At 40.3% G+C, this 10,123-nt stretch overlaps 1 protein-coding gene and 1 long non-coding RNA gene across 2 annotated transcripts in view; one reads left to right on the top strand and one right to left on the bottom strand.

The window, feature by feature from the left end:
* mrps5 (mitochondrial ribosomal protein S5) overlaps nucleotides 1–10,123 on the bottom strand; it is a 264,703-nt gene that overhangs the window by 101,590 nt on the left and 152,990 nt on the right. The window lies entirely within an intron of this gene.
* Nucleotides 9,108–9,633, top strand: LOC128373044 (uncharacterized). Its single transcript, XR_008322931.1, has 3 exons — nucleotides 9,108–9,154; nucleotides 9,282–9,396; nucleotides 9,559–9,633. It is a non-coding gene; the product is annotated as an uncharacterized LOC128373044 (long non-coding RNA).

The following is a 10,123-nucleotide window of genomic DNA, read 5'->3' as shown; positions in this document are numbered from 1 at the left end:
AGGACGCCTCCTCTCTTGCAAGACCCACCTACAGGGGTGGTGTCTCTAGCTCTCTCTCTCTCTTTCTCTCTTGGCTCTGTTCTCTTTTCCTCTATCTCCCCCTTGTCTCTTTTTATGGCGTTACACCAGTGGCTCATGCAGTGCAAAGACAGAGCCAACTGAAGTAGCAATGATACCTACAGGAATCTGTTACAATGCTGTTCTCTGTCTCATTCTGTGTCTAACTCTAACTCAGTTACATATAACAATCAACTCATTCTAATCAGACCTTCAGTATGAGGTGCACTACCACTGGAAACATGACAAACATGCCTCAAACACACTATTCAAATAGATTTTTAAGTATGCTGTTGATGGACACTATTGTCCCATAATGCAGTGCACACCATAAATAGAGGAGATTAACTGTGGACTAGGGTGAGGCAGCCCCAGAATAAAAAATAAAGAGTTAGTAAATCTTTGGGAAAACATTTCTCTTTCTCTTCGTAGCTTTCCAAAGTCACATGTATGTGTCTCTGTTCATCCATGTCCTGTTAGAACAAAAGGTAAAGTAATTTCTTGTAGATAAACCCAAACAATAAAGTATGAAGATTATTATGCAGTGTGAAGGCTAAAAGCATGGTGTAATGTGAGCAGCTGGGACGCAGCCTTGTGTCTCTGTCTGTCATTCTGTGTAAGTGGTGATAAATAATGAAGTAGGTTTACTTAAGTACTACACTTCAGTACATTTTGAGGTACTGATACTTTTCTGGAAACTTCAAATGTTCTGCTGCTTAATACTTCTACTCCACAACATCAGAAACAAAAAAATCTAGTTGTTAGTCCTGCACATGCATCTAACAGCTAAAGATATTGTTTACTTTGCAAACTAGGATATGATCACCTTATAAGATATGATCCATCCGCGTAGAGAAGACTAACTACTAAACACCTGAAATAGTTAACACTGGTTCAACTTCAACTAGCTACAATGTTAACATGAAGTTTACATGTTGATGCATCCAATAAAAGCTATGTAGTAATGAAACACTCTGAAAGCCATTCTGCATAATGAATACTTTTTCCTTTTGATATTTTAGGTCATTTTTGCTGATATTTCTACTTACATAAAATATGGAAGGCAGCGCTTTTATTTCTAATGTAAAAAAAAAAAAAAAAAAAACCAAAAATGTGTCAGTCCATCTTTCAACACAAAGAGTTCTTTGGCATGCTGCCCTGAGCTGACTGGTCCGTTAAAATCTTTACAAATAAGTCACAAATATATAGTCACATTTTCAAAACAGGTGAAGTAACTTCCTAAAACAGCTGTGCTCTGTAGGACTATTTTGGCTGTGGATTAATACACACCTCACCATACTGCCTGCCTTTTTCCCAGCATTATTATTGTTATTCTCCATCTTAGCTTTATTAAACTATTCTACATGCTTTTCGACCTAAAAAGAAGAAAATTCTGGGATTAAATAATGACTTGTTGACACTGCGTGGGATGATTCAGGTATGCAACTATTAAAATAATAAAATATATTGCTGAATATAACTACAAAATGAGTAGGCTGATTATACCCACAGATACTGATCCTTAATAGAGGCGCCTCATCTAAAATGCACAACCATTACAAATCATTCTGTGCACTGTTGAAAATGTAATCTTTCTTTATAGCGCCCCCAGCAGGCTAGTCAGTGTAATAATTACGAACTCCACCTGGCTTGGATCAAAACCAGATAAATGATGTCTCAGGACTCTCAGATATCTTTAAAACTCAGAAACAAGGTGCCAAAATGTACCTGATAAAACTGTGACCAAGATATCACTGACAGTGCCTGCTGTATGGTTTCTCTTCACTAGTTTCAACTGATGCCAGGTACTGCAAAATTAAGTGTTGTACTGTACCATTTAATATAGGAAGAATCTCTTATTTTGAGAATAAAACTCAACTCAACTCAAGGTCCACTTACTAATACGATGTTGCAGTAACCTAATGCTTAGCACACGTACCATACAGAATAAATACACCTTTCCTACTTATTTCTACACTATTAACGATTAAAATGAAAGCAAAATTATTTTAATAAAAAAGCACACCCACCACCATTTCAAAAATGTCTACTCACCCACAGCTTTTTACAGAGCTTTCACCCAAAGTACATAGTCTTCATCAGCAGTTTGCTCAGTTTCCATGGAGATGGATGATGGTTTCCTCCATAGCACTTTTAGGACTTCATGTCTGTTTTGGAATATAAATTAAGCATCAAAGTACATTATTGGTCATAGTAATAGTAGTCTGACAAAATGCCATCCATCCATCCATCCAGCCAGCCTCCTCCACTTGTCAGGGGTCGGGTCACGGGGGCAGCAGCCTAAGCAGGGAAGCCCAGACTTCCCTCTCCCCAGACAGTCTGACAAAATGCGGTCTGCTTATTAGCTTTTCCCATGGCTCTCGACTGCATCACATGGTCTTCATCAGCACAGTATTCAAATCCACCTATTTGTTATCAAGGGGACATGCTAGATTTGTCAAAATAACAACATAAACTGAACCAGGGAATGAAATATGCCAGCTTTCTCAATGTAACAAGTTATCTTTTCCAGTTAAAAGAAAATACAACTTTTAACCAGTCTTTGCCTTCATGCTCAATCTGACAAAGCTGAATGTGCATTTGATTAGTTTCATTCTCACATGAGACATTCACTATTTCAACGAAACTGACGCCTACACTTGTACTATGACTGCTGGCATGAAAGTAGAACCCAGAACGAGCTACTATCACAGTTATGAATCACACAAAAAGCTCTACTGATGCCACATTCATATTTCTGAAGACAGACTCACACATTCTGAGAAAAAAAAAAAGAGGACATTTTGTCAATTTGCCCCCTTTTGATGTGTGATTATGTTCTGGTGTAACTGACTAATCTGTACTATATTAGCAGTTAACAATCCATTAGTTCAACTGACTAACAAACATTGAGAAATTAAAAGCAGCATCCGTTTTTGTCTGTAGTACGGTAACAGCCAGTGGTGCAACTGTGAGAAATGAACCCGAGTTGTGCTGATAGAAAAAACTGATTTGGTTGAATCTGTTATTTTCACTTCACGCTGCGGTGTTCTTCACCTCGTGAAAACGATGTTTGCACTGACAAATATATTCAAATCAATCCTGCATTTCTGGCATGTCATCATTTCTTTTCTTTCTCTGTCAACATTTTTATTAAATTCTGATAATCAGAAATCTGTGCGTTTAGCATGAACATCACTGATCGAAAGTCTACTTCAACTTACATTCCAGTGTGTACATTAATTTCTATATATTTCGTAGAATTTAGCTTCATACCCAGCACCTGACATACTGAGATTCTGTGCACATGAGAATAAATATCTTTGCAGATTGTCCCAGGTCAGTTTAGCTGTTTGGGGATGACACAGACACTGAATTCATCAGTCTCCAGTCCATCACACACTCCAGAGCCTCTCGATAGACAGTACAGTACATTTAGAAGACTCTTTTAACTATGCCATCATTTTAGCACAAAAATGTTAATACTGATTGATTGTCAAATGTTGCTAATCATAATATAGTCAAAGGCCTATCTGAGAAGAGAAAGGAAAAATGAATGAAGAAAGTTCACTCTACAAGGTAATGAATAAAAAATCAAGTGGTTAGCACCATGATGAACAATGAATATTTGTGGTCAGCCCTGATAGCTCAACGCACTGCAACTTAGAACATGCACAAATAGACAAAACAAAAAGCAAAAGAAGAAAACATATTAACCAATTTATTAACATATGTGAATCATTCAGAAGAAAGCACTGCAAAGTGAGAAAATGCAACCAAATACAAAAACATGCTGCAAAAACAGAAAGTACCATTTGATTATATTTCCCGTTTTCTGGTCACTTTGCAGGATTTTTTTTCTAAACGCTGCACTTGTGTTGTGTGTTGTCAAATTGGTTAATATGTTTTCTTTCATTTGTTTTTTTTTTCTCTATTTGCTTGTGTGTTTTCAAAGTTGCCATACCATCGTACTGAATCATCCTTTTGTTTCATTTCTGTCTGTTTATATATATTAACTTAATGTTGTGGCTATTTTTGTCAATAATGGGTACTCATAGTGCTGCCAAATTTTTACAAAACAAATACATAATAAAAGAGCTCTAACACTTCGATTAACAAAGCTGTGAGAGGAAACCGGGCCTTATTCCCACAACTCTGCTCATATATTCCCAACTCATGTCACTAAGGAAATGTCCCATCCTGTAAAAAGGTCTGGTGTAAATGAATTTCCCATAACAACACATCATCTCTTCAGTAGTACCTGTGCTATAAAAATACTATTCAAAACTAACTATACTTTGTAAAAAAAAAATATATATATATATATATATACACATACACACATACATATATATATATATTTTATACTTATTGCCTTGAAATTCACATCTTGCAGGTGGAGCTGGCTGTGGAGACGAGGCGAGGCCAAGTGTCTTGCAGAGAGTAGAACAGTGACGGGTGACTGGAAGCAGTCGATCTACACAACTCCAACAGCTGCTCTAAGCATGTGTTTGCGCCAAGCTGTGGAAGGCACCGTACTTTCCATGTCATGCAGATGAGTACACACACACACACACACACACACACACACACACACACAAATCAATATAGACAGACAAAAGAATGAGACAATCAATACCATTTACATGTGATCAATACAGAGTGATCAATACAGATCAGTTCCTCAGAGTGTGGGAAAATGTGTGTGAACTGCTGTAATTGTCTACCTTGGCTCATGCTCTCTGTTCTGTTAATGCTTCAGGAGCACAAATAATTAAAAATCTCACCTGACAAACCATAAAATCATCCCAGCCTTCTGCCAACCCTTCTCAGTTTTCTCGAATCCTTTATTAAGGGGTCATGTAACAACAACAACCTCCACCAATGTAATTTTCATAAATACCAAAAGCTTGCTTGTACTCGGTCATACTCATAATGTATGTTAAGTGGAATAGAAATCTGAGACAGTCCCTCATTGAAGGGAAATAGGAAATAACAAATACCAACACACATGGCTCAGTTCAGTCACCTGATGCAGGAGAATATCATAAATGAATAAGACCAGCAAGCTTAGAGCATGTGCTGTCATCTTGCCAGTCAAGTCTTGCTGATGGCAAGTTCAGATGGAGACATGACCAGATTCTAGCTGAGCTGGCCGCAGATTTGGAGGAGGAGAGAAGGAAGAACCGTAAAAATATCAGGACGGAAGGGCCCCGTTTAATCAGATTTGTTAAAGCAGGAGAGAGCGGGACATCAACTGGCACAGGAATTCTGTCAACAGCTGCTGACTCGGACATGAGAGTTGACTTCATGAAACAACTTAAGTTTCCAGAGGAGATTACCACCTCAAATCTCAGACCAGATATAGTGCTATGATTCAAAGGAACAAAACAAGCAGTGCTCATCGAGCTGACTGTGCCAGGGGTGTATGGGGGAAGCCGATAAGAGGAAGCTCGGGAGGTACCAGGCTCTCATCCACGAATGCCAACAAGTGGGATGGCGGGCATGAAACTGTAACATGGCATGAAGTCACTTTGGAGCACCCTGTCCAGGCTCGGAGTCAAAGGTTCCATCCGAAGAAGGTTTGTGGGTTACATCACTAGGCAAGCAGAGGCAGCATCCACGTGGCTGTGGCTGGAGTGACTCATTCAGCAGAGAGGGGACGGCAAAGAGCAGCGTGGTTGTAGAGCCCGAGGGGCCAAGGGGGCCCTCCCGAGGTGTTGTGGGCTAAAATTGGCGAAACGCTGGTGAAAGGGGGTGCCCACCTGATTATCCGTAGAACTCACCAAGGGCCCACACCTTAATCAGATGGACTTGTGCAGGTGCGATTGCTAACCATCATTCTCATGTAGGAGGCAGGGACTTTGCCTGCTCTTGAGATGATAGCGATGAACTCATCGTATTACAGACTAATGAAAAATCAGTAATTATATCAAACTTAAGAGAATGATGCTGTATGTTTTTGGCCCTACTAGTAGTGTGGCTGGTTGGTCCAGACTGACATATCTCAACTACTCAATACAGTACATAAACTCATGGACATATCCAAAATGACTTTGGAGATCCATTGACTTCCTGTACGGATGGAAACAAATCAACATTTTTGATTTTTAGTGAAATGTCATGACAGCTGTTGGATTGTTTGCCATGAAAACTTAGTACAGACATTCATGTTCCCCTCAGGACTCTCGACGGACTCACAGTGGTAAGCCTTGACACCTGCAGGACATCTGCACCTCAGGGCGACGGATGGAAATGCCCCCTTCAACACTGAGTCACTCAGCAGGACACTCCGGGCTGCAAATGGGCATCTAGTAAAACCACCACTGCCTGGTACAAAATCCCAATCCAGACTTTTCTCTTTCTCTCCAGCTCCATACATACCCCTTTTTAACCAAAGCAGTTCCAGTGCCATTTCGGGCCGGTGTTTAATTTGGAACAGTCTTCCTGTTTCAACAGACAAAGAACTGGCTCTCAGCTAGAAAAGCTGGTTCCAGAGTGGTACCATGTCTTTGCTGGACTAGGAGAAAGAACTGCTTACATCAGAGGCTGGAGGCGGGATTATTGTGACCAACCAAAGCAACAAGACCACGCAAACCGACATTCTTAAAAAACGTACAAAGAGAAGAGTTATGGACGCTACGAAGCAACACACTACAGTCGTGTTTGTATGTCAATGAAGCCTCGCAAAGCCAGGAGCAACAGCTGTATAAACACATAGTCCGCCATTGTTGTTGCTTAGCTGACGTAAACAGTAACGTAATAAAGTGGCTCTCTAACCACCTCGAGGCGTGGAAAAGCAAATTGGTTCTTAGCTGGTTCGCAAGTTGTACCAACTGTGAACCAGCACCAGCACCAGCACTAGGTTCCAGCTGATGTAAAAGGGTAACAATCTACTGACTGAATTCACTTAATTAAACTTCTACCCTGGAGTTCTCTGTGCTCTCTCATCTCACAGGGGGGTTGGGGATGTGGATGTCTTGTTGACCGGTTCCAGTCCTGCTCCCATTATTTTCAATGTTGATTGATTGTTTGCCACTGTTCCTCTCTCTCCTCTCTCCCTCTCCTCTTTACTTATCCTTTCTCCGCCTTCTCCTTCTCCCTTAACCGCAACAGGTCAAGGCAGATGATCACCCACTTAGAGCCATGTTTGGCTTGAGGTTTCTTCCCATTAAAGGGGAGTTTTTTCTTGCCGCTGTCGCCAAGTGCTAGCTCATGTGGGAATGTTGGGTCTCTTTAAATCAAATTAATGGCTACGGTGAAGACCTGCTCTATGTGTAAAGTGCTTTGAGATTACTTTTGTTGGCGCTATATAAATAAAGATTGATTGATTGATTGATTGATTGATTGATTGATTATTTCCAGTCATTTCTCACTTAAATGAACAAAAAAGCACTCTCTGTACCTGTACAGCTGAGGATTTGTACCACGGCTCTTTTGAGTCATTGTCATCTGCTTAATTGTTTTACCTCGCTTGTAAGTCACTTTGGATAAAAGCATCTGCAAAAAGACAAAAATATTAAAACATAACATAATAAAACATGCACATGTGACATAAAAACAATTCTGGTCCAGGATATGAATGATGACATGAAGTTGTGGTCTTTGGCACGTCTCTCTCATTATTCCATTCACTCTGCTCTGTGTATGCTAATAAAAAGTAGATGCAAACAGACTTGGTAAAAAAAAGTACCAATAAACCACCAAGTATTACACTCCACTAACAGATTGAAGGTCAAAGCCATCTCTATTACCCTCAGAAAGTTTTAACTGCAGTAGATCTAACTTCCTAATATATAACCTTCACTTCAATCGACCACTTCTGTTTACCGAAAGAGTGAGATAAGATAGAGAGGGGTATTTCTGCATGGTTGATTTCAAACAGGTGCATTTAAATGTTTCCCCCTTCATATTGACATTTGTGGTTGCCTCTGCAAATTTTCTTAAAGACCGTGTAAAGTGAAATCAGACATTTTCTTCTAAACACATTAAATAGGTCATAAATGTATTTCTAAAAAAGGTGTAAAAAGCATTTCAACCATTTAGATTTGAATTGTGGAGCTAGGCTTCACAAACTGTGTTTCCAGATTTCTGTGTCAGGATTTAGTAGGCGGGTCTGAAATCAGGGCCGCGTTACGTAACGCGGCCCTGATTATCATAAACCCGCCCCTGCTGCTGCTGCAGTATAAATACATTCAGCGCATTAGCCTCAGTCGTTTTCCAGCTCGCTCTCGCGTTTTGGATAGCATCAATTACAGTAATTTTCAGCTAGCTAACTAGTCATGACGCCTCCTCGTGTGTGCATCTTCACTGGAAGTCTGGATTTTTGAGCAGTCCGTTGTGTCTGGTTAGAGGTGCCGCACCGACCGCCTCCCTCCCCGGCTTACGTCCTCTCGTCCCGCCGGTGCTACTGGCATTACGTGCCCGCCACCGACCGTCCCCCTCCCCGGCTTACATCCTCCCATCCCGCCGGCAGCAGGTGCCTATATCACCGCCACCAGCCCGCCACCGACCGTCTCCCTCACCGCTTACATCCTCCCATCCCGCCGACAGCAGGTGCCATCATCACCGCCACCGGCATTATGTGCCCGTCAGAGAGTGTAAGTAACGTTATGTGCTTATAAGTTATAATACTGTACATTTAGGCAATTAAATGCATTTTGCTGAATGTGCAAATCCTGAAAGTGATTTTAAATCATGCACCCTGTCATGCCCGTGTAATGTTAGCATGCATGTAATCGTGACATAATTTGGCCTTATTCCCTGAGCGTCATCCATCTGACAACACAATGATAACCGACAGGTAATATTTTATGTGCACCAATATAGCTATGACAAGGAATTATATGTAGACTGAGGTTTTACGTTTGTGTGTAATGTAAAACATGGACCGAGGGACACCTAAAATGAGCGTCAAAGTGGCTTCCGAGGTACCCACGAGGTATGTTGTGTGTATGTATGTAGTGGTCATGATGACAGCCTAATGTCTCTTTTCCTTATTCCTGTTTTCTTTTCCCATGTACAGGTCTCAGTGTCTTCCTCCATCATATCTGGCAGCCACTGTTCCTGTGACTTACCTTGTGCCTAGACTTGGGCGGTATATATTTTTTTTTCAAGCCTTCATAGCTTCCAGACATTTACCTTAGTGTATGGTATTTATTACACATTTCTGGAGACTAATTTCCGTGGTGACTAAAACATTTGAAATTAAACCACTATAACAGTATGAAGCACTCAGAAAGCACCTTGGTATACTGCAACACCTTTATACCGCCCAAGCCTACTCCTGCCTCAGCCAATCTCAGGACCAGAGCTCCACCAGCCTCCATTGTAAAAGAAGTAAGTTGTGACACACACAAATATATCATTACTCAATAATACATTTATTTTATATTGGACACATTTTATAAACAAATAACAATATAAGCAAGCAATAAACTATAAATAATAAAACAATCTAAAGGGGAGGTTTAAAACCTGTGTATTCCCCATCTTCATCAGGGTACTCCTGATGAATGCAGAGGACAACACAGGAGGGGATGACAACCCGGTTGTCCTTTCCCAGGTATCCCCAGCACCAGGACACAAAACTCCTGTAGGCCAGATAGCGAGCACGCCTGTAATAAAAAATGTAGAAAAATACTTTGATTTATATTTTTATGTATGTTTCTTTTTGGTATGTTGTCCTCTGTGTAATCAAATTTGACACTGGAGCTGTCTTTCACAAAACATTATTGACATGTGTTGTCTTTTAGAAGAACCTATCTGAAACCAAACTGAACTTATTTGTTTGATTGATGTAATAAACAAAAAGCCTTTCCCTCCACATTTTTTGTCATGTCTTACAGATTGGGACCTCGGAAGATGAGTTTGATTCATCAACCTGCAGTCTACCTCATCATATTGGCTAAATGGATGGACAAGAAAATGGACAGCAGTTTTTTTATTCCAAAGAATTTCCACGACCACACAGCTACATTTTCAGAATTAATAATAATAATAAACCTATGATTGCTTGTATAAATGTCCAATCATGTGCATTCAGTTTATACATCTATATATCAAG

This window comes from Scomber japonicus, chromosome 14 (assembly GCF_027409825.1).
Source record: "Scomber japonicus isolate fScoJap1 chromosome 14, fScoJap1.pri, whole genome shotgun sequence".
NCBI lineage: Eukaryota > Metazoa > Chordata > Actinopteri > Scombriformes > Scombridae > Scomber > Scomber japonicus.
The sequence above is the reverse complement of the archived record's forward strand: the minus strand, read 5'-3'. Positions and strand labels throughout refer to the sequence as shown.